General features: G+C 40.3%; 1 long non-coding RNA gene across 1 annotated transcript in view; it reads left to right on the top strand.

Moving 5' to 3' along the window:
• Nucleotides 1-24,830, top strand: part of LOC135298182 (uncharacterized) — a 50,801-nt gene that overhangs the window by 12,096 nt on the left and 13,875 nt on the right. Inside the window, exon 2 of the long non-coding RNA XR_010360179.1 lies at nt 24,075-24,211. This is a non-coding gene — a long non-coding RNA (uncharacterized LOC135298182). The remainder of the gene's footprint in view (nt 1-24,074; nt 24,212-24,830) is intronic.

The following is a 24,830-nucleotide window of genomic DNA, read 5'->3' as shown; positions in this document are numbered from 1 at the left end:
TGTGTCAGCAAAAGGCAAAGTAACTCCTTGTTCAGCACAGATTGTAAGTCAATGTCCATTTCTCAGTTTTCAGCATTACCTGCCTTAACCGAATTCAGAGTCTTCCAACATCCAAAGAACAGGAATAAGAAAGACTCAACACATTCTGTGTGTAGTAGCAGAACCTTCTACCTATACTGTTCTTCAGACAATTATACACAGTTATATGTGCACACACATATATATATTTTAAATACTCTCCCCTTAAACAATAGAGAAAAACAAATGGTTGACAATAACAATGGCAGCAGCTCTTCAACAAAAGCATGCAATTATTACAATTACACTATCCTTGATTAGGCTCCCATGCATTGCATTTCAATGTAATTGATGTTGTAGGTTGACACATTGGACACCAAATATTCTCGCCTGGCCCTTCACTCTTTTGTTTCAGAGCCTGATTTGCATTTTCTATGCTTTTAGTAATGAAGACTTAGCACTTTTCCTCCATTAGAAAAAAAAAGAGAGACACAATAATCTGCAACTCGGCACTTGTTTAAGGATTCTGACCCTCAAAAATACCACTTTGCTTCACACATTAGCTGCTTACAAAGAAGGAAGCTAATGTATCATCTAATTGGGCAAACCACTGCATCTGATTTCTCTCAATCAGACTATTAGCTTCGTAATTACCCATCTGCCTCATGTGGAAAAACGGCAAGGCGAACACCCAGCTAATAACATTCTCAAGAGCTCTCTACCACAATGAGATGAGCATGATGTTGTGGGATATAGTCCCTAACCATTTAAATGCCAAGGTGGTCTCACAATACAGAGGGAGTCTGCCAACCTTCACAGTCTGAATGTGCTTAATTATTTGTCTTTAATTAGTCTGAGTTTTGGGGTCTGTTCAGGATTGGTGATGAAAAATGAACGTCAGGAAATAAAGCCTCTTGAGCTCCCTGGCAGTCTGTTTTGCATCCTCCTGTCTGCTAAAATAGTAGTATGGATAGTAGGATTTATCTCCTGATCAAGTCAAGTTTCCTCTCACTTAACTTTTTATGGATTAGAAAAAAGTTTTCTGTGTACCTAAGCTAGTTAACTTTTTTCAGAATTCAGATGGAGGATGCTCAAACAAATTCAGCCTTGAATATCTTATTTCCTTTATGGAGTTATGGACCTTTATGGAGTTATTGTCAAATGACACTAATTTAAGTGAGGAGATGCTCAGATCTCTCTTCAGCAGAAAGAGGTGCCATTTTCTGCTTCCAGTCCTGGTTCTGCCCCTCTTGGATCTGAGCATGTCTCCCTCTCGGTCAGCTCACAGATTGCAAAAGGCTGGAATGCCCTTGCTACCCGACTCCAAGGTTGAAACCATATGGTCAAGTCACAGGTGATTCTCTGAGAAGGGCCCTTGGCTCTGTTTTCACTCCCACATGTGGTTTAGTAAAGCCCACATCTGGTTGCAGGTAGAGTGCAGAGCAAGATACATCTGCCTAATCTGTGTTCTTTTCATTGATTTGGAAGCTTAGTGGAGATTTGTTAAGGAAAAATCAACTATTGATCCATATAGACTAATTACAAATAATTGAGTTTCATTCATGTGTCCTACCAAAAAGCATACAGCATCCCTCATTTTATTGTAATTGATTCTTTTGTCCTTGTACCTAGAAGACTGGTTATGGGCTTGATCATAAAGTACTGATGATCCCAGCAAGGGAATTAAGAACTCCTACAGACAATCTTACAGAAAAGGGATAAAACCTCACCCATTAAATAATGCTTAAAATTTCTTATAAGAAAACTGTCACATGTACCAAATTGTTTTGGATATTGATATATTTCCATTCAAAAACATTCATGCTTTGGCCTTTCCAGAAACCAGTATTTAAAATGCAGCCACAACTAGTGATATAGTAATATATAATGGTATATGAAGTATAAATGCAACTATTCATTAGTAACTCAATAGTCCAACAACCCTCTCTGCCTTTCTAGCGGCAGGACTAGCAAGATGTGTACACAGCAAATGGAAACAACCAGATGGTCTTGCAGTTATGACCCTCACTCTCTTCTCTCCCATTGTTTACTGTTATCATTCATTGTACTACGTCCAAACTCCTTTACAGGTCTGCCAGCATGGATTGCTGGATGGAGGCCCTAAACTGCAAACTCTTCACATGCCTGTTTCTGATACTGCATAAACACAGCTTGGGCCATCACAGATGATCTGGAAACTTGATCCTATGTTGCTTAGTCCAAGCAGTAGTTTTTTGTCAAGTGAATCCAAGTATTTACTGCAACGGTTGGGTCATGCGAATAACTTTGTTGACATAGGAAATTATTACATGCAATTTTGATTCAAGACTTCTCGGTAATGTAGGAACCACTGAATATGAATACCCATAATGTGACAGCCAGGAGAGGCCACTTCTGCCTACAGAGGGAATAACGCATGAGAAATGGCTGTGCAGGGTTGATTCCAGTGATTCACAATGGGTTTGGGAGAAGTGGTGACTGTTCCTGAGGGGAGAACCTGCTTCCTCTCCTCAGCAGTGGAAAATGCCCTGAGCACTGAGATACTTGGAGACAGAAAAAGCTGGTCTGGATTTCTGGACAATTTTTGTAGTGAAGTCCTTGTTTGCCTGTTTTGCTGACCCTGGCAGTTTGTTGCCACAGACAATTGCTTGCATTGCCTCTACACAGAAACAGCTCTGGTAATTTCATGAGGTCCTCTGTTTTTTTGCTGCTTGGTAATTGTGTCATATTAAATAACACTTTTCAGTTGAAAGGCACATAGAATTTTAGCCTCCCAAAACCTTCACCAGATATCATTAAGGGACTCCCAGCTGCATCTCTGTAAAATAATGTCCCTGTTTAATTGACTGCAAAACTGACACAAGGCCTTGGGCAATGCTGTGTAGTCATGTGAACATGCTGTGAACAGCCTGAGTGTTTACCTGTTTATCAGAGTGAGTACAGGGCATTAGATAACTTCAGCTCTCTTACTTATGCATGCTGTCCTCACCCAGGTGGCATTTTGATCTTCGGGATATGGCTTGCCTGAGTAAGGTTTAAGAGCCTGTTACTTCAAAGGCCTGTGTTCTCTGTGTTTTACCTTCACCTTCTCCCTGGTGACCTCTTTGGGGGAAAGATGTGCAATCTTTGGTGAGACATGTCACTCCAGTTGAGGTGCCCACTCACTTATGGCGTCAGATTAAACTGGTATGCCTGAAGTGTGGGTGCTCACCAGTTGCCCTCCCCTGTGCTTCCTTCTCCTACAGCTGGTGGCTCCAGAGGGGATGTCCCAGTGGCTCTTGAATTTTGCCATCCAGAATGCTACAGCAAATTCACATTGGCTCCACTTTCCTTTCATATATAGGCCTATAAAATGTGGCAGTTCAAGAGCTGGCTCTTTTCTGCTCTGAGGTTATTATTGTCAGCCACAGACTGGGTAATCCCAGGATAAAGGTGCCAGGTGTCCTAGGGCAGGATCCACTACACTGTCCCTGCTGAAGCTGTCAGCAAGTGCAGTTCTTGCTGACTTGCTCTGTTTGTTGTGGTATGGATGTGTTAAGTGGTTATTTATGCACGGAACTGTTGCACAGAACTGAAAGATTCAAGACTGAGTTAAGAATGACATTAAAGATTCTTTATCTTGTTGGACCATCAAAAAATCATCTTGTTGGACCAACAAAAAGTTTCTCCTGAGTCACTCTCTGGAGGCTGCTGCTGAATATGACTCCAGTTTTCAAACATGCATGTATTAACTGGCACTAATTCAGAGGGAAAGCTGATGATGGGAGCTGTCATGAGTGTCTTGAACTGCACGAATGGCCTGTGTTGTGGCTGTTGTGATGGGAGAATCATTGGTGAGGTAGAAAAGAAAATATCCTAGAGACTTAAAGGATGACTGAGAGACCCTAGGAATATATCTTAAGCACAAAGATGCTTAGGTTTTTCAGAAAAATTATCTAAGATTTCAATTTAAATATTTTTCTTGGACATATGCTTGCTCTAAGGAGGACTTTCTTGCTAGAGTAGGATTGATTCCTGCCAATCTAGATATTCATTGCACTCATAAACAATGGGTTTACCTTTCACTAAAAAATAAGTGACTTTTTTCTCCTGCTTTCTTGTCTCCAGGAAATGAATTTTTCTCTCCTTTTAATGAATGAATGAGGGATGGGCTGGCATTTATAATTGTTTCTTAGCAAGGCAAGGCAGTAGTTAATCTTCTCTTCTGGCTCTGAACTGCCCTATTAGTTTTGCTCTCCACTGGCCGTCACTGTTTCAGCTCTGTATGACCTATTCCCTAAATCTCTGCAAAGTTACCCCACTGGTAATTTTCTTCAGTTCTCTGAACATGGTGTTTCAGGGTTGTCTTGAGGTCCCCACTGAACTCTCGGTGCATAATAGTGCTTGTACTTTCTTGGGCTATTACACTTTTCATATAGTTGTGAGATTTTCAGATGCTGAGGGAAAAAGGACTTCTTTATATGCCTGGGACAGGTGAAAATGAGCTCACTTCAGAGGTAATAAATATACAGGTCAAATTCTGAAGTGAATTCTATTCTGGTGCGTGTGTTCCTGGAATCCCTTGTCTCTGCTGCTTTCTGTGAGTTTCTGCAGGATTTGAGCACACTTTGTAACTCTGGACCATTGCCCTAGCACACCCTAGAAGATCAAACACTCTTATTGGCCCCAAATTTTCAGGGAACAACACATTAGCAGATCCAGTAATGTTCTTGATAAATTTAACTCCCACAGCACACAAGTGCCGTAAGGAATTCCTCAAATGAAAGTCTTTTTCACAGTTCCTTTTTCCTCTTACAACAAAGCTTCCAGGGCAGCTGCCCTGCACATATGAATCAATGTATTCATACTTCTGGGAAGTAATGTCTTCCTTTTATTATTTTAGTCATTAGAAGCTGTTGGTTAACTAGGCTGAAGTACAGAGTAGACAAAGGAACCGGAAGGGTGTGTTTTGACTTTAGGCAGAGCAATCCAGGTGCTCTTCCCAGGAAGAGATTAGTAGCTCTCTTGCTGAGAGATTCTGGTGCATAGCCAGCTCTGAACAACCAGTACTGTATGCAGCCACCTCTGGAGTAGAGAGAAACGGAATTTAGGAGAGGAGGCCAGGACAAGTCTCTGTTCTATTGACTTGGGCTGTAATGCCAGACACTCTTTCTCTGTGGTGCCTTGTCTAATTAAAGAAACTATGTAAAAAGAAGTTCCCAAACCTTTGCTAAGATTTGCACCTTAATAAGGGTATTAGAAATATCAGACTAAAACAACAGAAGAAGCCTTCTATGCATAATTTGAAAGAACTTCTTTCTTCCATGATTTAGTTTTTCTAAAAACTGCTAACACCCAACCAGTTTTGTCTGAATACGCTGGATCCAGTTTATTCCACTGAGTTTGTGTTTGATGCCAAGCTAAAAGGTCACTTCACAAAAAGAGGGCACAGTCTCTATCATAACCTAGACCTATTTGCAATTTACCCCTTTCACCTTGGCAGCAAATCTGTTTGTTCTTGTCAGGACATAAGCTGAATATTTATAATAATAAGTCTTTATTGAATGATGGTGTCCAAAGTCATGGTATTACTTGCAGCAACACTTGGGGTAACAAAGAGTTCAGTATTATCAGTCACAGTCTTGGTTTTGATAGCAGTGTACTGACTTCTGCTATGTGGAGAGACTAATGTAGCTGGACTGAAAAGGACTTTATAAACAACAGTTTTGCTTAGGGCATCAGCTGTCAATCATTTTCTGTGAGAGCTTCCAAATGAGGTTAGTGTGCTGGATAGGCATGTTGTCTGTTGTTTAATCAAGTCCTTGATGCAATCTTCATGGTCCTTCTAGATTCCTGGAGGAGACTCTGGACAGAGATCTAAAAAAATTGTCAAGAAGTACACCTGGAATGACAAATAATGATAAACTCCAGTCAGATGACATCCTCAGAGAGGTTAGCAAGCTTGACTTGGTGACAGATGAACTGGAGGGTGATGTCTGATTTCAAAGAGAAAGGCTTTTATATTTTTTTGTGTGACAAAGTGAAGCTGAATGGACTGGAATTTATGAAAGATAATGTTGATAAAGTTATTTTAATCTGTAATGAAGTTTCCCATTCCATTAAGTAATAATTTAAAGTTTACACTGCAAATAGGCTGCTATTCAAGCTGCATTGCTGTGTCATTAATTGAAGTGTGAATGACTTTTATGGTAGCTAAACTAGAGAGACTTCTGTCTGCCATATTACTGCCATATTACAGTGGCAGCTACTCCCTTCTTGGCCATGAAGATCAGTTGATAGTTTTATGATGCAATCCCATGTTTTGTACCAGCTTGCACAAGCTGGTCCATCTCCTGGTGAGGAGAGAGCCTTCCTGTGACCCTTGCTCTTTTACCAGCAGATCAGGTAGCTGCTGTTGTGCTGAAGACCAAGGAAGCACAAAAGAAATTTGCCAATTAGGTCTTGTGAGGAGATAGAGCCCAGCAGGAAAATTGCATTTTCCCTCTGCTTAATAAAACAGGCTGAAGCCATATTTCTTAATCTCTTTCTGCCCTGGTGCAAGTTCTTGATAGGATTTTATTTGGTTGCACAGCAGAAGTGGCCTTTTGATCTTCACAAAGGCTCCAGGATCTTGAATAATAAGAATCAGTTTTTAAAATTAAATCTTTAACAAGAGGCTACTACTTTAAATCAGAAAAGACTACTTATTGGGAAAGGAAAATGCATTTGGTCCCACTTGGCCAACAACATGGAGCTGCTGCATGCCTGGTGCAAGGGGAGTAGCCAGGAGCAGTAACCCTTGCAGTGGCTGCACAGTGGCTGGCTCCTGGGAATTGGAGGGTCTCTGCCCAGTTTCAGTGGACAGGTGTCATTTCCACACAGTCAAAAAAACCATCCTCTGAAGCAGGCACTAATTGGCCCCCTTGTTGGCAATCTCAGCAGAGATGCCAGAGAGAATGGGCATGAAATCCCACTCAAACCCTTCGTGGTTTTCTCCTCAGGTCAAGGTTGAGGTGCTTTGGCAGACAAGTGTGAGGAAAGCTGACACTGCTGCTGTCAGTCTCCAGGTCTGTCAAGCTGCCACCTTTTCTAAGCACTGGAACACAGAGGTTGGGCTTTTAAGATGGGTTTTTATTACTGTGTTAAACTTTGTGCTTTTGGAAGTGGTGTCCTTTGGGGGAGTTGTCAATGCCAATGAACAAGGGAAATTTCTAACCTGCTCCTAAGGCAATATATATAGCAATTTGTTGCTTACCTAGAGCCTGCCTTCCCTAAAAATTCAAACACACTCCCTCACAGCCTGCCACCATCTTTTATGCAGAGTAAAAGGGAGACCCCACTCCTTTATAAGCAGCCTGTGTGACCCAAAATATTTCAGGCCAATAAGTTACACTTGTTCAATAGACGCTTCATAATGCCTGAGAATTTATCTTCTAAATAGTACTTTCATCAAATACATTACTTTAGCATCAAATATGTTGAGTGTAGAAGCTTTTTAAGGCAGTATAATGATTTTAGGGAATGTAATTCAAGATACTTGGTCATATACAGCATACAAGGACCCATGTAAAAAAACCTCACTGATTCTTTAATACACACAAATGGTTTGTAAGGCATGTAGACATTTAAAGCTCCTCCAAAAGATTGTGTTGCACTGCACAAAGGCTTTGGTTTGGTTCTGCATTTACACACAAGCTAGCCAGGGAGTCTGTGGGGACAACACGCAGAGCGGTCAGTCAGCAAGACCTCTGACACCAGCTTGTGCAGGGCTTGGATTCATCCCTGCAAGTTATTTCTTAGAAAAGACAAACAATCCATTAAAATTAAAAGCATCTTGACTGCTTTTCTGTTTTCTGAAACCTTCTTAGAGAGGCTTACAGTCACTACTAATGCTGTTTTAGTATAAATTTCTGGCCCAGACCCTGAAGGCTCTTTACTTGCTGTTGGATTTTTTTTAAAAATTACTATTTCTTTTTCACTAATGCCTTGCAAAACCACAGAGGGTATTAGCCCATCTGAGTGCAGGTAATGTTGCAGAGGGAACCATTTTTTGTGTCATTTTCCTCCTTAATGTTCTTTAAAGCTTTTGTGCTGCAACTAGCTGAAATAAGCCCTCTGCTCTAGAATTTGTGCCAGATAACAGGTTTCCCCAAACTTAGTGCTCCCGTTACAAGAGCTGTACATTATCTGTATCAAATGTTTCCCTGCAGATTTTGATCATGTATTTTTTATGCTTCTAATCCAAGGGAGCAAGTGAGATGGAAGGCCTGCCTAAGGAGATGCTGCATGTGCTCAGATTTGGGTGCTTACAGGTCTGCTCTGGCTTCTCCCACTGCAGCATTAGCAATACAAATGAAATAAGCCTCAAAGCTGCAGAAAGCTGCTTATGAGCTGCACCTGTGCAGGGCTGAATTCAGGGCAGCAGTGGAAACAAACCAAGTGCACAGACTTGCCTTTCTTAAGAACTTTCTGTTTCCTTTCACTTGGCTCTTCTAGCAGCCAAATCAATTTTGTGTGATACTGGGAATCTGCTGAGGCTCCAGCAGAAAAATTCTGGATTACAGCTAAATGTGGCCAGAAGGACAAATCCCTTGACTTGGAGAGAGGAAAAAAACTTTAAGGAGAAGGAGCTGCTATTGTGTCTGCTCCAAGGAAGTTAAAAAACTTAGAGTTCAGGGCAGAAGAGTGGCAGAAAGAATTACCTGGAAGGAAACCTGTTTTGGAATGAGGGAGCAAAGGAATTGAATTAATTTTATTCATCAAAGAGAAGGGTATACAGAGATTAATATATCTACAGAGGAAAAAAAAAATACAAGTACTGATGGGAGCAAGAAATTGTAAAAGAGTCCAGGTTTGGAAGGTGAGGCTTAACTTATTCAGACTAGATATAAGGCACATTTCTATCATGAGGGTCATTAACTGTTGGAATAACTTAAGGGCTGAAGTGGTGTCTCTGTTGCTGGAAAATATTGCTGTGTTGTGCTGTAAGATGTGCTGCAGTTTAATCATGGCTTTTGGATTCAAAATGGGAGATAATAGAGACTCAGTCAGAATGGAAGTGGTGAAAATAATAACATTGATGCTTGTCTAGTGTTTATGCAGTTTATCATTTGCAGAGTATGTATTTTTTCTTTCAAAATTATTGGCAGAAAAAAAACATTTCCTTTGGTCATATCTTTATATTTTAAAATTTTGTTCTGTGACATACACAGCACTTATACTAATCTGGATAAACAACTTTTTGAAAAAGAATTACCAAAGAGCTTATCTGTTTTAGTATCAAACAGTTTTAAGGCACCCAAACTGGAGAGAAGATTCTATTCCAGGAGCAACTGGCTCAATCTTTTTACAGTGAAGTGCAAAACCCATCAAGTATAATTCTGTACTTGTATGTATATGCACTGTAAATATTGACGTTAGAGAAAATAGCAATATAATTCTGAAATTAGGCTCTTCCTAATTTTATTAAAAAATAAATAGTGGATTTTTTTGGCAATATGAGACTTTTACCAACATCCATTTATTTTTTTTCTGTTTGCATCAGGATGGGTATGGTTTTTGGAATACCTATGTAACAGTATAATTTGGAACAATTGTAAGTGGGACTCTTTTCTTGCATTTGGAAGAATGTGATCTACATTCTTGCTTAGGCTTATCAGTTTTAAAAGCAAATTAACATAAATTTTGAAAAAGAGAAAAAAATGTGAAAAGATTAAATGCTAGAGGATACAAGAGAGAGGCTGGAAACTATGATTGTAAGGCTATAGCGTGGTGAATTTAAATAAAGGCCACTTAGGCAGCCTCAGGGGAAGGGTTTGGGGGAATTGTTATGATCCTTGTTGGTCAGAAGATAAGCAGTGATGGTTCATGTGCTCCAGGGTGTGATCCATTAAATGAATGCTCTTGTAGTGGTATAAGTACCAAAACACATCCTCAAGGTAGTATTTCCTCTGAAATGTATCTTTTAAACATTTATATAATTTGCAGAGGGGTTCATACTATTTTCATGCAAGTCTTCCTCTGTTCTTTTCCTTGGCCTTAGATGTATGGTCAATTTGCCATATATTAGATGGGCTGCAGTCATCACCTTCCCTTTGGTTTTAGTTGATGTGTTTTTACCTTATTTCCCATGGCAGAGGTACCTATCTGGTCAGGTACCATGGAGTGGCAATACTGAGGATCATTTACTCCTGTTCTAAGTTATGCAGCAGAACGGTACACTGCAAAACTTCCATAATCTGTATTTTGGTCAGAAACATCCAAGAATGTTGTCTCAAAGGTCAGTGAAAGGGATTTAAAAGTAGGTCTGACTAACAGTTACTTGAACCATGAAAATGTGTGAGTTCAGCTCTGTATTAGCTCTATAAAACAAACAATTCAGGTTAAAAGAGAAAAAAAAAAGAAAGCAAAGGTTTTACTGGTGATCAGTAAGCATTTAAATAAAATTAAATTTCTATTGATTTAAACAGATTTAAACATAGAAATGATATGAATTATATAAGGAAGTATAATAGGAATTACACAGCTGCATTAATTTTATGTACTGGTAAATGTACGGAATATAATTTTATTTTACAGTACTGCTGGGTATAGCACCATCAGCAAACTCTCTTCTGCTGCCGTGCTTAAAAGACTGTGGCAGTCTATCTATATTTTGAGTTTGTTTGTTTGCCTTTAATTGTTACCTCATTCTGTCTTGTCTTTCATCTTTTCTCATGTGCATTTTGCCCCTACTTTTGGATCTGGTTTGAACCTGGATTGTAAATTATCTGATGTATGAGGCCTCCCACTTAGGAATTGTGTGTGCTCAGACAGTGGAGTACCACAGCAATAACGCTTCACCAGGAGGGCAGGGAAGTGCTGCAACAGCTTGTCCAGAGATGTTGGGGCTGCCCCATCCCTGGGACATATTCAAGGCCAGGCTGGGCAGGGCTGGGAATAGCCTGGTCTAGTGGGAGGTGTCCCTGCTTATGGCAGGGGAATTGGAACCAGATGGTCCTAAGATCTCTTCTAACTCAAACCATTCTATGGTTTTATGAATGAGTATATAGGTTTGTTGGAGTCCAAGGAGTTGCTAAGGGAGCTCTGCCCAAGGACAAAAGTTTGTAGGATTGAGTTGCTAATTTCCAACAGAATCCACAGGATTTGGGAAGGAGAAGCAGATCTATGGCAAGCATTGCCTAGAGCATACAGTATTGGCTGGAAAGGTCAAGGTGGGGAAAGGTAAGTGAGCAGGGTGTCTTGTTTATCTCATGACTTTAGCCATCCCTTTTGGGGAAGGAAATGGTTTTCCTTGAGGTAGAGGATGGATTTGAAAAGAGCTGTAGCAGAGAATAAGATGAGAATAAGATAATATCTAATTCTCTGTGCTTCTAATCCTATACAACTGGAATCAGTGCTCTAGTGTCCACAGCACTTCATGGATCTGGTCCCAGGGAAGGAGTGCTGCTCATCACTCCTCCCTCTATGGCTCCTGACAGACAGTCTGAGCTCCTGCACACTGAGATCAAATGGCTTAATTCCTTTAGACAGAAAAAGGGCCACAGAGGTAGCCTTCAATGGGAAAATATAACTGCTGCAAAACTGTGAATTAAGTTGGGAACTTGGAACATTTTTCCTCATTTAAGGAACCATGAGAAAGAACAGGGCAGGGAATGAGCAAAGTCACTGGCCTAAATATTGAGAGAGAGAACTTCTGAAGCAGAGGAAAATCACAAGATAAAAATATCCTTGCATTTACAGCACAGGGTGGGGCAAGAAAATAAAGGTGGAGGAAGTTTCTAGATAAAGCATCCTTTAAAAGTACTCCAATTTTTGATGTGATAAACATCATTCAAAGCAAACAGAACAGCTGCAAAATATGATAAAAATCACTTGAAAGTTCATTGATTTTGCAGCAAAACTGTAAGTACTTCACTTTATAATAATTGTTCCTCTCATGCTTTCAAATCTTGTACTTGAGCTACAAGAGTATTCAGGTCAGGGCTGCATTCAGAAAATAGGCACAAAAAGACAATGAAGCTCAACTAGAGAGATACTTTAATCATGAGCTAATTTACAAACCAAAGCAAAACAAAATCATTTTTGTCTAAGATTATTAGAAGATGCTAATTTGCTGCCTAAATTTATCTTTTTCTGTAACCTAAAAAAAAAAAATTAAAACCCAACTCTTATCTTCCTAATTAAATTTCGTGACTTGGCTTACATGGTTGGTTAGATTTTTTTTTCTTGTCTAAGGACAATATGCATGTGTTATTCAAATATGAGCTCCTCTGTAGTATAAACTCACATAAACACTGTCCTGATGGTGCTAAACTAATGATACTGCTGTTTCTAATAATTTTCTCTTGGCTTGTAGCTATATTTAAAATAAGTGAGCCACTTTTGTGGAAGTGAGACACGTGTGAAAATGGAGCTCTGCTAAGTGTATGTAGCCTTGTAAAATTTGTAAGAGACTTTTAAACACCCAACACAAAAGCAACAAGCACCCACTACACCCAGCTGCCCTCCTCCCCCAAACCCAGCAATTTAAAGCAATGTTGGGTAGCAGGAACTTTTCTGTGATCATATGATAAGGATGCTCAGCATCAGAGCTAGGCGAGGTAAGAATAGAGAGTATTCACTTTAATTAAAAAAGTGAATACACGCTTTGTTATATGTAATATTTTTTATTTTCTGAAAACATTTATAACAGCATTTTTTTCCTTTTAAAATTTTTTAAAAAATATTATGGCAATTATCTGTGTGTGCACAAAAAATGTACACACTGTTGCTTGCAAATTTTTGTGTGATTAAATGTAAGTATTTTTATGCACATTTGTAATGTAAACTATTTATGTTTTCTTCAGATATGATTACATAGCCATCTTAAAGCCTCTCCAGGGCCTTTAGGCACATCTTGTAGCTCATTAGTAATCTGTCTAATAAAGAAGTGCATGGTTCAAGAGCCTAATCCTTTACCTAGGTTAGACACAGGCTTAATAACTTGACTGAATTTGGTCTTGTAGGGTTGGATATCATCCAGCCAGGGACAGTAATGACATGATCCACTCTAGGAGACCCTTATGCACTGTGAGCAATGGGGTATGGGGAGTTAGTAGGCTACCTGAATGCACTGTATCTAGAAAGAAATATTTTGCATGAACTATCAGCCAAATCTGTGCCACTTCACCCTTCCCAGTTCATGAGCACCTGAGTGTGCTGGCAGGCAGAGGAGAGGATGGGTGAAATGACTGCCAGAAGTGATTTGGTTTCTGAGTGCTTTCAAGTTTTTTAAATCTCAAAGCCTAAGAGCCACGTGGGGTTTTTTATGATTTAAATGCTTGATGATGTTCAGTTCTGTCCCAAGTATGTAGCTATACAAAGCAATAATAATACACTTCAAGCCTTTCATATTAGTAAAGTTCAAACATTCATAATACAGCCCTTCATTTCAAAAGACTGTGCTTACACAAAGGCAAATGTCAGCAAAGGTACAAGCCCATTATTTTTTTTTTTTTTTAATTTTTTGGATACCTCATGGCATCTTCTGGGAAGCAGCAACTCATCTTGCTTTGTCCTCTTTGTTTATGCACTATGCAGGCAGTGCCTGCTGCAGCACTGTTGCTCTCAGTGTGGTATCACCACCTTCCCACCACACAGGACAGAAATGGACCTAGACCTTGTACCAGCTGCCTGAGCTGTAGGTCCTGGGGACTCCTCCAGCTTTGTCTTGTCTGATTTGTTGTGACTGCTGTGCTGCCAGCCAGGCCTCTGAACCGATGCCCCCCTTGATGACTTGCCCATTCTCCTTTAGTTTGTTTGTTAATTAGTGCTCTCTGGATGTTCTTGTTTAAGCAACTGCTCCCTAAGTTGTTGCTTGCTTCCTCTTTCCACATTTCTGGTCTTTTAACTGTATAGATCTGATCACCCTGGTGTAAAATACATCTATACACCCTCTGTAAAATACATCTCCCATTGCTGCTGTCAGCAATCTGCAATCCTATCAGTGCTAATTTGTCAGGTTTCTCAAGGGACCATTATTTTTTAAATTTTGTTATGTGCACACCAGACAAAACAACAATGCAAGTGAAAGTACCAGGTGTTGGAGCATTACTGTTGGACTGTTGGTTGTGCTCCTTGTCAATCTGACCTGGTGATGCCTTGTGCACCAACTTTCTCAAGTGAGAGGTTGTGATAAACTGAAAAGAACCTTTGAAAAATGTGTTTAATACAGTACTGTTAAATCTGGATGAGACTGTTTTTATGCAGAGAAGGGAGAGGAATGGGACTATTACGCAAGGTCATGTGTTTATTTGTCCTTTTTCTCAAGGTCTATCTGCAAATATTTGAGGGCAAGTTTAAATTATGCTGCTGAACCAATCTTTGCATCTCTTCTACAATGCCAGGGGTTTCACTGCTCTCAACTAGCATAAAATGATTCTAAAATTGGGAACAGCCTGGTCTGCATTGAAATCAGAGCAGCAGATTTTTGAGCAGAAGTGTGCTATCACTTCTGACTTGGCAGTGTTCTAATTTCTCCTCCCTTTTACCTATGTATTTGAGTTCTTCTCAACATAAACATTTGTACTCTAAGGGTTTTTATTCCTTTTAATTTGATCTTAGCATGTGTAATACTGTGTAATACCAGTGGAAGAACATTTTTCAATGTACTCCTCTTTCTGCTGACAGCCAGTGCACCACACAGATGACATAGCTAACTACATCACACTGAAGTTCTTCCACTAGACATGGCCTATATCTATTATGTGCCTGAGCTTTGTCCTGTCACTAAAAAAAATGAGTTGTACCGAGCCCTGGTATTGTGCTCATATCACCCTTGTAGGCTTCCTGCTGCAAATGCAAATGGAAAATGGGATTTGAAGGCAAGGCTGATTATGTAAAAATGGCCCTCAAAATGCAAATGAAACACAAAGGAGTTTTTGGAAGCTTCAATTCACAGGGATGGTGTTCTTGGTTGTCTATAAGATCTCAGGACAAGCCCAGAACTTTCTTTAGCTGTTGCAGTGCAGCTGTGAAAGAACGAGTTCCAGATTAACAGTCTGGGCAGTGAGTAAATTTGTCCTCAAAGCCATTGATGAATGCAAGTGGCCACTAAGTCCTCACACTGACATAGCAGGACACCAAGCTGATTGATGAACATCTGTAACGTGTGTCATTTCAATGTTAATCTCACACCATAGTTGTAATAGGAGTTCAGCTGCTGTTTCCTCAAGTGCATGTTTGAGTCATTGCAGATCAGCCTGATCTATAGAGAGCTCTATAGTTGCCTCTCACTTCAGGGCTAGGTGTGATCACAGCTGGCTCAGCATCTGTGTCAATGTGTGAGACTGTCCCTGGAATTATTTGTCTTCAATTTCAGCAAATGTTGACTCTCCTCCTTCTGAATATCTTCTGGAACACCCAGTCTTCCAGGGTATTCAGAAACTTCGTGAAGTTAACATATGAAATCAAAAGCTATGCATTGTAGTACTCTGATGAGAAATTATTAAGATTCAATGATTAATATTTTTGCAACTTTTTGACTTAACTGTCACTGGACTGTTTTCTGCTGGATTTATTTTTGGGTCTCCTGTAATTCACAACTGGGTAGGGTTTGGTTCATTAAATTGCAAAGTTTTCAAGCCAATGCTTACATTGTCCATCAATATCTTGGCAGAATTATCCATGATTCTTCTTAATTGAGGGAAGCGGTGAGAATGGGCATCCAATTAGGGCATTCATTGTCTCAAACATCCATTCCTGTTTACGCTTCTTGGAAGCTTTCTCAATGTGCTGTGTTGTACTGGCCTGAGAATCACACTGGTCCTGACCTACTTGGCCTGTTAATCTCACTCATCCTCTGTCTGTCCCTTTGTCCAACTTTTGTACTCCGGGATTCTGGGACAAAATATGTAGATGTCTTTGTCCTTTGGATATTCCTTGAAATGCCAAGTTTCTAGGCACTCTAACACTGGGGAGTTTAAAATGCTAGTGAAAAGCTGAACTTCTTAACCATTACTTCCCATGAGGGCAAATTCTGCTTTATGAGGTATTTCAGGAGCACCCTGAGGCCATGCTCCAGAGCACTGCAAAGACCACCACATTGCTTGTTGTGTGGGGGCAAATTTGCTTTTTTTCCCCCCTAAATGTCGAATATCATCTCAGGTCGGATGGCTGTGCACTGAGCTGCACATGGCAGTGCTGCTGTGCACTGCAGGGACCCCCAGGGACCTTTGCGGGTAGATAATTGTTGATCACCTACAGCAGTCAAACAGCAGTGGCCAGAACAGCATTTCTCACCACAAGTTCACCAGTATACAGGGAAGGATGTAAGCCTTCCTGCCACATGGCAGTCCAACCCAAGGCTGTGGGAATGTGGATGGCTGTGCCCATCCATTCCTCAGGGGTGATGTTTTCTGTACTAAAATTAACATTCTGGGAAGGGCTGGGAAGCTCCTTCTCCCTTGGTCACATTTGACATCACTACAATCAGCATTATGTCCTTTACCACACGTCTGGTCTGCTTATTTATGGAGATTCACAGGTTAACAAGATTTAAGACCATTTATTCCTTTAATAATAATGACTCCCCAGTGCTAATCTTTGGCCATGTAATGAAATCACAGTGACATGGTGTTGCAGGGATGAGGAATGCTCTTAAATTGTATCAGCTCAAGGCCCCTTACTGGACACAGCCTGAATGACTGTGGCAGAGCCCCAGGGTAGATCAACAATTGAGAAAACAGGTTTGACACCACCCTTTGCTCTTCATCCTATTATTTTAGGGTATTTTGCTGGTAAGAAACAACCAGCATACACTCAGACATACCCTAGGTCTGTACAAGTGAGGCCAGATTTGGCCTAACAATGACAACCAAACCACCTTGTGCTCGAAAATGTGACTGCAGCACTGCTGTGTGTAGCTATGTAAGTGTATTTCAAAAATACATCCATTTGAAATGTCCTTCTTAAGTACAGCGAGAGTGCTATAGTTAAGGGATCTTGGTTTAGAGGAGGAGGATTGATTAGAAATAATAATAAATTCTGTAGAATATGTGGCCATGCCACATTCAATCTGGTAAACCTCTTATGTCTCACAACCCGATCACGAATTTTCTGTGTCACTGGGTGTGTAATCACTCTTAATACAATGATTTACAGTTTGTGTGCAGACAGCAGATACACACACTCAAATTAGGAAAGAATATCTAAAACCATATTATATTTGTAATTAAACAACATTCCAACATTGTGCGTGCAGTGAGACTAAAATCTGTTAGAAGACAGGAAAATATAGCAGTAATTTTCATCTGAAAATCTGTATCATTAAGGAATTGTCCAAGATTAGACCCCTACAAGCATTAGCTTGTGAACACTGGGGAAAAAAAAAGAGCAACAGCTTTAAGCATTAATGTGGTTAATCCCACAGCGTAGCACTTGGTTAGAGTCAGGATTTGGAATTATAGCTCAAATGGTGATATTTCAAGGGGAAGGTCAGTTTGAATCAGTGATAATACTTTGCGTTTTTGCTGTGCCTTCTGAATAAGAACCTCAGAGGGGTTTATAGACATTAGTGAATTAAGGTTCTCAGACCTCTGCCAAGACTGCAGTTTTATCCCTGTTCTACAGAGGGGAAAACCGAGTCATGAAGAATTTAAGTGGCCCTGCTGTAACAGCAAAGGGTGCTGCTGTGTGGGGTGCTCCTGGATCCCTACAGCTCTGTAGGGAAGCATGGACACAACTGTGGGGAGCAGAATGTGCCACTAGCTGCAGCAGGGATGTGGTGAAGGGGAGCCTCAGGAGATTGAGTTTGGCACTGGTATTTTATGGATAAGAGTTAACATTTTCCTTCCTCTTATTTTCTTGTGCCGTGTTTTACTGCAGCTCCTCAACATCAACTTCTTATGCTTTTTCCATCCATGGTGGCTGAGTTGTTCCATCCTGTTCTTTGTCCTGGAAAAACCCACTTAACTTTTCAGCAATTCTTTCTCAAAGAGATCCTTAACTACTAGAATTTGGTGGGAGACAGGTTCATGCCCCCGCCCCTCCTTTTTTTTTTTTTTTTTTTAAATGGGATTCTGTGCTGGACAGGTGTGCTGTTCTTACACAGCAAGAGACAGTGATAGGAACTGAGAACACAAACAAGCATCATGCCTCAGTGTTCCATATTTCATTTTAGATAGTGCTTTCAGTATGTAGCTTACAACACAACTTATTGTTCAGATTGAGACTCAGTTGAAATCAGTTGCTAATTAAATTTATGTCTAAATTAATTAAAGTCACAACTATTCAGGTCATGTTGATATAAATAATTTCTATTAAGAGAAACATAATTTTTAAACCCTGTATTTCATGAACCAGTAGGAGCAGAGCAGTGATCAATCCTTTGTACTCTGTACACTGGTGAGGTCACACCTTGAGCACTGTGCTCAGTTCTGGGCCCCTTGTTACAAGTGACACTGAGGTGCTGGAGTGTGTCCAGAGAAAGGCCATAAAGCTGAAAAAGATTCTGGACCACAGGTTTTAGGAGGAGTGGCTGAGCAACTTGCAGCCTGGAGAAAAGAAAGCTTGGTGGGCGTCCTTGTCACTCTCTACAGCTGCCTGAAATGAGAGTGTAGCCAGGTGGGGGTCAGCATCTTCTCCAGGTAACAAGAGACAAGAAAAGAGCAAATGCCCTTAAGTTGCACCAGGGGAGTTTTAGACTGATATTAGGGGAAAATTCTTCATGGGAAGGGTGGTCAGGCATTGGAGCAGGCTGCTCAAGTAAGTGGTGGAGTCACCATCCCCAGAAGTGTTTAAAAGATGTGTAGATGTGGCACTGAGGGACATGGCATAGTGGTGGACTCAGCAGTGTTAGGATAATGGTTGGACTTCATGATCTTACAGGTTTTTTCCAATCTAAACAGATCTATGAAATTCTTGTGACAATTGGGACTAATAGAATATGTTAACCTTTATTCGCCTCATCTTGACACCACATTAGACCATGAATTAATTTATAAGTGCTTAGAAGAGTTTCATAATTAAATAGCCATTGTGACTCCTTTAGCCTGTCCTTTCTTTGGGAAGCAGCATTCAAAGCAAACCAACAAAGGTCTGTGAAATGCAAGCAGGGTGCTCTGTTCTTTGCTCTGCCTCTGCCTGTGCAAGCAGTGTCCCAGGTAGTTGGTGAGATACAATTACATGTGTTGCCTCCCACAAACACTTCAGCCTGGCCTCCTTCCTCCCCTCCCCCTGCCACAACCTTGAAATTAAGAACTGGGAGCTTCCAGTCTCAGTTGTTCTTAAATATGTGTTAGTCCTAAAAATTTCTGAACGCTAAAAATGTGAAGGATGTGCTGTCCCAAGAGAATTCCTATGTTAACTACTTTTGCCTGTTTTGCTACTTACATTGCTGAGAAGAAAGCCTGGGAACAGTTTCTCTTTGCCAGGCTAAAAGGCAAACCCAAGAAATAGATAAGAGGGAATCTGGAGGATTCAAGTCCTCTGAATGCTTTGCAAATAGGTTTACAGGGAAGGGGAAGGCCGGGACACTGGAAGTCAGGTCCCTGTGATACTCAGTTCTGTGGTATTCCTTGGACCTAATGACTGGAGTCTAAGTCCATGCAACCCCATGGAAAGATTTTAAACCCCAATGCCATGTACTAAGGGACTTTGATTAAGGACTTTAATGTGGCTACTTTCACTCTGAGGAATATAACCCCTGGCACTGAACAACTAAAAGACATTTAGTAACTGTGAAGGTATTTCCAAAGAAAAACCTTTATGTTCTGGAAAAAAAAAACGTAACAGCAACAACAACGACAAAAAAAAAAAAAAAAAAAGAAGGGAAAAAATAAAAGTGTTGAGCTTTGCACCTTATAAAATGAAAGCTATGAGTTCATTTAACTTGATCTATTTGGTCATCTTAAATTATGCCTCAGTGTTATGTCCTGGTTTTTATCTGGCATATGGGATTCTCATGTGGGAGTCTATCTGCTGGGACCTGCCTTTCTCAAAATTTAAAGAGGTTTCCATATGACCTTCCATCAAATGCTATTCCTCCTCTTATTTTAAATAACAACAAGGTATGACAGGATTATCATCGCAGGCCAAATTTTACAGCTGGAGAAGCAAAATATTAAGGGATTTCTCAAGTGTGACAGAAGTTAAGTGGAGGAGTAAACAACTCAGAGTCTAGGGAGATGTTCTCCGGTGGTATCCTTTGCAGAAGGATAAAAAACATGTCAAAACATGTCAGCATGTCAAAAAATTAGGAAGAAAACAAGATATATGCTTATTTATTTCCAGATTATTTTTACTAGCCCAGATGTATGTGAGCAACAATGTTTTGTAGCTGTTGCTTATATTCTATAACAGCAAGTAGTAAGGCCACAAGAAAATGATTTGCTGAGTAGGAGGAAGAAAGGCCAAACTTGTTAAGGAAATAATGTTACTTCCAAGATTCTCAGGGGATATTAGAAACAATGGAGAGTAAAACAAATACTAGAATTGCATATAAAAGGTACTTGACATAAAAATGTCAAATGGCCCAAACCACATTTCTGCAAAATGCTACTCTATTGGCAAGGATACAAAAGGGAGCACAACTAGAAGATGCCAGCTATTCATTTTATTAAGAAGTCAGAAAACAGAAAAATGAATGGGTAAATTAAATTGTAATAAGAAGTGAAGAAATGGCAATGCATTTAGTTAGTAAAGCTCATTTAATAGCAGAGTTTTTATAATTAAAGTGGCTTACCCTGCAGCTAACAAGAATGTGAATGCAGTGCCACTGCATGTAGTTTGTGACAAAGTGTTCATGGACTTGCCATGCTCTTTACTCAGACTTGTCCACATAGAACGAGAAAGCTTTCTACTTGTACCTGTTAACACAGTTTCTATTTCTGTTTCTGCAGGTTCTCTGCTTTTGTGCCACAGCTTCTGATTCAGCTCCAGCCATGACCTCTACAAGGTCTGCTCTGTGTGAGCAAATAATGATTTAAAATCAGTTCTGGTGCTGGGTGGGAACAGAAAGCAGTATGGTAGTGTCCTTTCTTCAGTGATTTTTAAACAGGGAATGGGAAAATAAAAGTTCAGATATGTGTACTAATGGAAACAACTGTGCTTCTTTAAGGAATATTGTCCCACTCCCTGACAAAACAGAGTTTTTGAAGAGGAAGCTGACTACCCCATCCTGTTCTGTTCACAAATTGACACTGATGTCTTAATAGCAAGTTTGTCTTTGCATATAATTTCAGGACCTGGAGTAAGATGCTCAAGCAATAGTGATGAGACTGTGCAGTGTAGGGTTGGATGATTTTTCTGGATGTTTTTCTTTTGTTGTTTGTTTTGTTTTATGGGGTTGTTTGGGTTTTCTGGTCTATTTTAACTTTCAGTTATCAGTACCTTTCCTTTGGAGTCCAGGGTTGGTAAGTGAAGTAAGACAGGAGTCAGTTAATTCCTTTGGTCAGACTCAGGTTGATGCAGATGCCAGGTTTTTGGTGTGGAGAGCAAGGGTTTACCCCAGAGCTATCAAGGTATGAGCATGGCAGAAGTGGGTAGGACACAGAAAGAAAGCTGCCCTCATCCCCATACACCTGCCACTGGCCAGAGGTGTCAGGCTGTGTGTGTGGCAGGGGTGACTGCACGCCGTGAGACATCTTCCCAAAGTCAGGGAGAGCAGGGCAGAAAACTGACTTGCTGAGTTGCAATCTGCTTTTGGCAGAAAAAAGATACACAGCAGCCCTTGCTCAGAGCAGATTGTACAGTTACCTTTTAGCCCTTTGCTAGTTGACAGAGTTTGTTCTGTTCCTGCTCCATTAAAGGGACATTAGTTCACAATTTCCTTTAATGTTAAATCCAGAAGTTTAAAAGTAGAAGGCAGATGTGAAGATTCCATAAATACACTACACTTAATTATATCAAATATATGTCTATTATATTGTCACATTGTTAAAGGATTATCAGAATGCAGATGTCTTTCTACACAGTTTTGGAGACTTGCATTTCAATCTTTTTTACTGAAGGTGGACTGACTTTCAGGACAAGTATTCATCAGTAATGCCGAGTTTCCATAGTAATTTTAGCATGGATGTGGTGGAATCACAGAATCATAGAATGCCCTGGGTTGGAGGAGACTTTAAATATGCTCTAGTTCCACCCCTCCTGCCGCAGGCAGGAACACACTCCACTAGACCAGGTTGCTCAAGTTTTTATCCAACCTGGCCTTGGATGCTTTCAGGGATGGGACATCCACAGCTTCTCTGGGCTACCTGTGCCAGTGCCTTAGCACCCTCACAGTCAAGATTTTTTTTCCTAATATCTAACCTAAACCTACTCTTTTTCAGTCTGAAACTATTCCCCCTTGTCCCGTCGCTACAAGCTCTTGTAATGGAGCACTAATACATATTTGAACCTACACCAAAACTTAACTTAACATAGAGGATCCCACTGTTTCTTTCTTTGATTGGATTCTGCATTTACTCAGCCTTTGTTGTTGTTAATTGATGGCCTCTATTTATTCATATATAAGTTGTTCTGTTGATTTACCTGCAAAGTGCTTGATAATTTATTTTTGATACAACATTATTTCTTGCATTACATTTTGGGCCAAATATTGCTTGATGAAGAACTGCTTACACTGGTTGAATGAAGCTGACTGCCCCAGCAGGAGGGTTGCTTGGAGTTATTTCTGTTTTTCTTACCCGTGCACATCAAGGAGAAGCAAAGGAAATGGGTCACTTTGTCAGTTTTTGGCCCATGGTCCTTTCCAGACTGTGACAGAGGGACAGTTATATAGGAAATAACAGTGTAAACCCAGTTCTATTTTTCATTTTACTGAATGGTCTTCTTATTTTTCTCACATATTTTTGTATCAGCTGAAAGGAGAGATTGATTGTTATTTGCTGTGCTTTAAATCAACATCTTGTATTAAAGAGCTATAGTATTGCTTCCAAATAGAAGAAAACAGATACCATTTTTAAACTGAGATGTTACATTCTGAAGAAAAAAGGGATCATTTTATGAAACTTTCCATTTGCTTTCTCCTTGGGCTTTAATTTATGTTCAACATGTGTTCACTGCGGCTGTGAGATGGAAGAGGAAGGGATGGCCATGAATGCTTTTGGTAGCTGGGACAAGGGGCTGCAGGGGTGCAAGGGGGGAAGACCTTCCTGGAACAAAGACAATTTATGCAAACCTAGTGCCTGCAGTGTCACCCAGAGCCGATGTGATTGTTGTAGGTCTGATTTTGTTGTGGGGATTGACTAACCTTTGGGATTATCTACACTTCTGTATGGAAAAGGAAGAAAAAAATGCAAGCTAATAGAGCTGATGGTGTTGCTTTGTATGGATTTGAGGCTGGACCTTAGAAAGGCTCAAATTTTGTTGCAATTAGGTCTGTACATTATTCTGTGGTCTTGAATCAGGGCTTATGCACTGCACATCAGCCTCTCACCAGCAGACCTGATGTTAATGTATCAGCAAATATTTCAAAAATATTTGAAAAAAAATCCAACTCTGCTTTGGCAATAGTTACTAATCTTATACTGACTCCCTCTGCCCTTAGTTTGGGAAATACTGGGAGCTGGGGTAGAAGATAAGTATTTGTTTCACCCTGAAGGTCTGCATCGTACTTGGAGGGCTGTAGACACCTGTGCTGGGGCAGCTTCCTCCTGTGCTCTCAGGAAGGAACTGCAGCACAGTGTTACCAAATCAAGGGCATGCTGTACTTGAACTGTGGTAGATCTCCCCACATGCTGTGGATCTATAGCCTGTGGCTTAGCCCAGATCCTATCTGCCAGCCAGGTTCCTGCTGTTCTGGGCCAAGATTGAAAAAAGAATTCTTTGGCTTCTGTGTTGGCAAACAGGTGCTGATGGTCTGTACCCCAAATCTGAACACCCCTGAAGCTCCCATGTGTGTGGAGCTGCCCCTAAGCCTGGCCATGAGCTAAGCTATACACCCAGCTGCTTCCTCTAGCTTGTGATAATGAATTTTCAGCACAGTGGAATTTAAAAAGGAATTGCTCTGATTCTAAAGCTCATTGGTTGCTAACAATAATAACAATAAAACAGGGCATTTCTTAAGGACTGAAAACTAATCAGTGAATGTGTAGTTTCTGTGTCTCCTGCAGGTTCTTGTCTTGTGGGGCTGCCAGACCGCCCGAGTCATGTGACTGGCTGTCTGATTTCCGACTCAAGCTTTTCATTTCCTAAATGATAACGGATAAAAGATAAAATCTGGCACACACAGGTAATCTTTGCCATCTTAATATTTGTTAAGCTTTTTGATTTACTGAGAAGTTAAAGTCACTGCAGGTCACAAAACCTGCACATTAGATCTGCTTCATAAAACACTGTGAGTGAATGCTTTAGTCATTCATTTCACCATCTTTAAACCAATGTAGCTGAAGAATTGCACCTCCAATTTATAAATCTTTTAATTTATTTCTGATTCTGGTTTATAGGATGGGACTATATCCAGCTTTCCCCAGCCATTTGTGCATAGCTAGAGAAGAAACCTAGCATATTTCTTGCATAATGGAGACTTGATCCAGCTTACATTTGTTAAATCATCCAAAAGGAAATATTCTCACTAGGAAACCTTCACACAGGGTTCACGTATCCAATCTGATACCTGTGTTTTAAGTTTCATCTGTTCTGTTGCACATATACTTCTCTCTCCCTTCCCAGGCCAATACACACAGTCATTCCTCCCTTCTGTAAAAGAGAAATATGATTATCACAGTGTCTCTGTCTCTGTATTGCACATCTGCTCCCCACCTTTTTTCTGAAGGAGACATATGATCCACAAAGAAATTAGAGATGAACTGAACCATTTTGGATACCTACTGCTATGGGTTCCATGGAGG

The sequence above is a fragment of the Passer domesticus genome, chromosome 3 (genome assembly GCF_036417665.1).
Source record: "Passer domesticus isolate bPasDom1 chromosome 3, bPasDom1.hap1, whole genome shotgun sequence".
Lineage (NCBI taxonomy): Eukaryota > Metazoa > Chordata > Aves > Passeriformes > Passeridae > Passer > Passer domesticus.
Note: the sequence above shows the minus strand (reverse complement) of the source record. Positions and strands in the feature narration are given on the sequence as shown.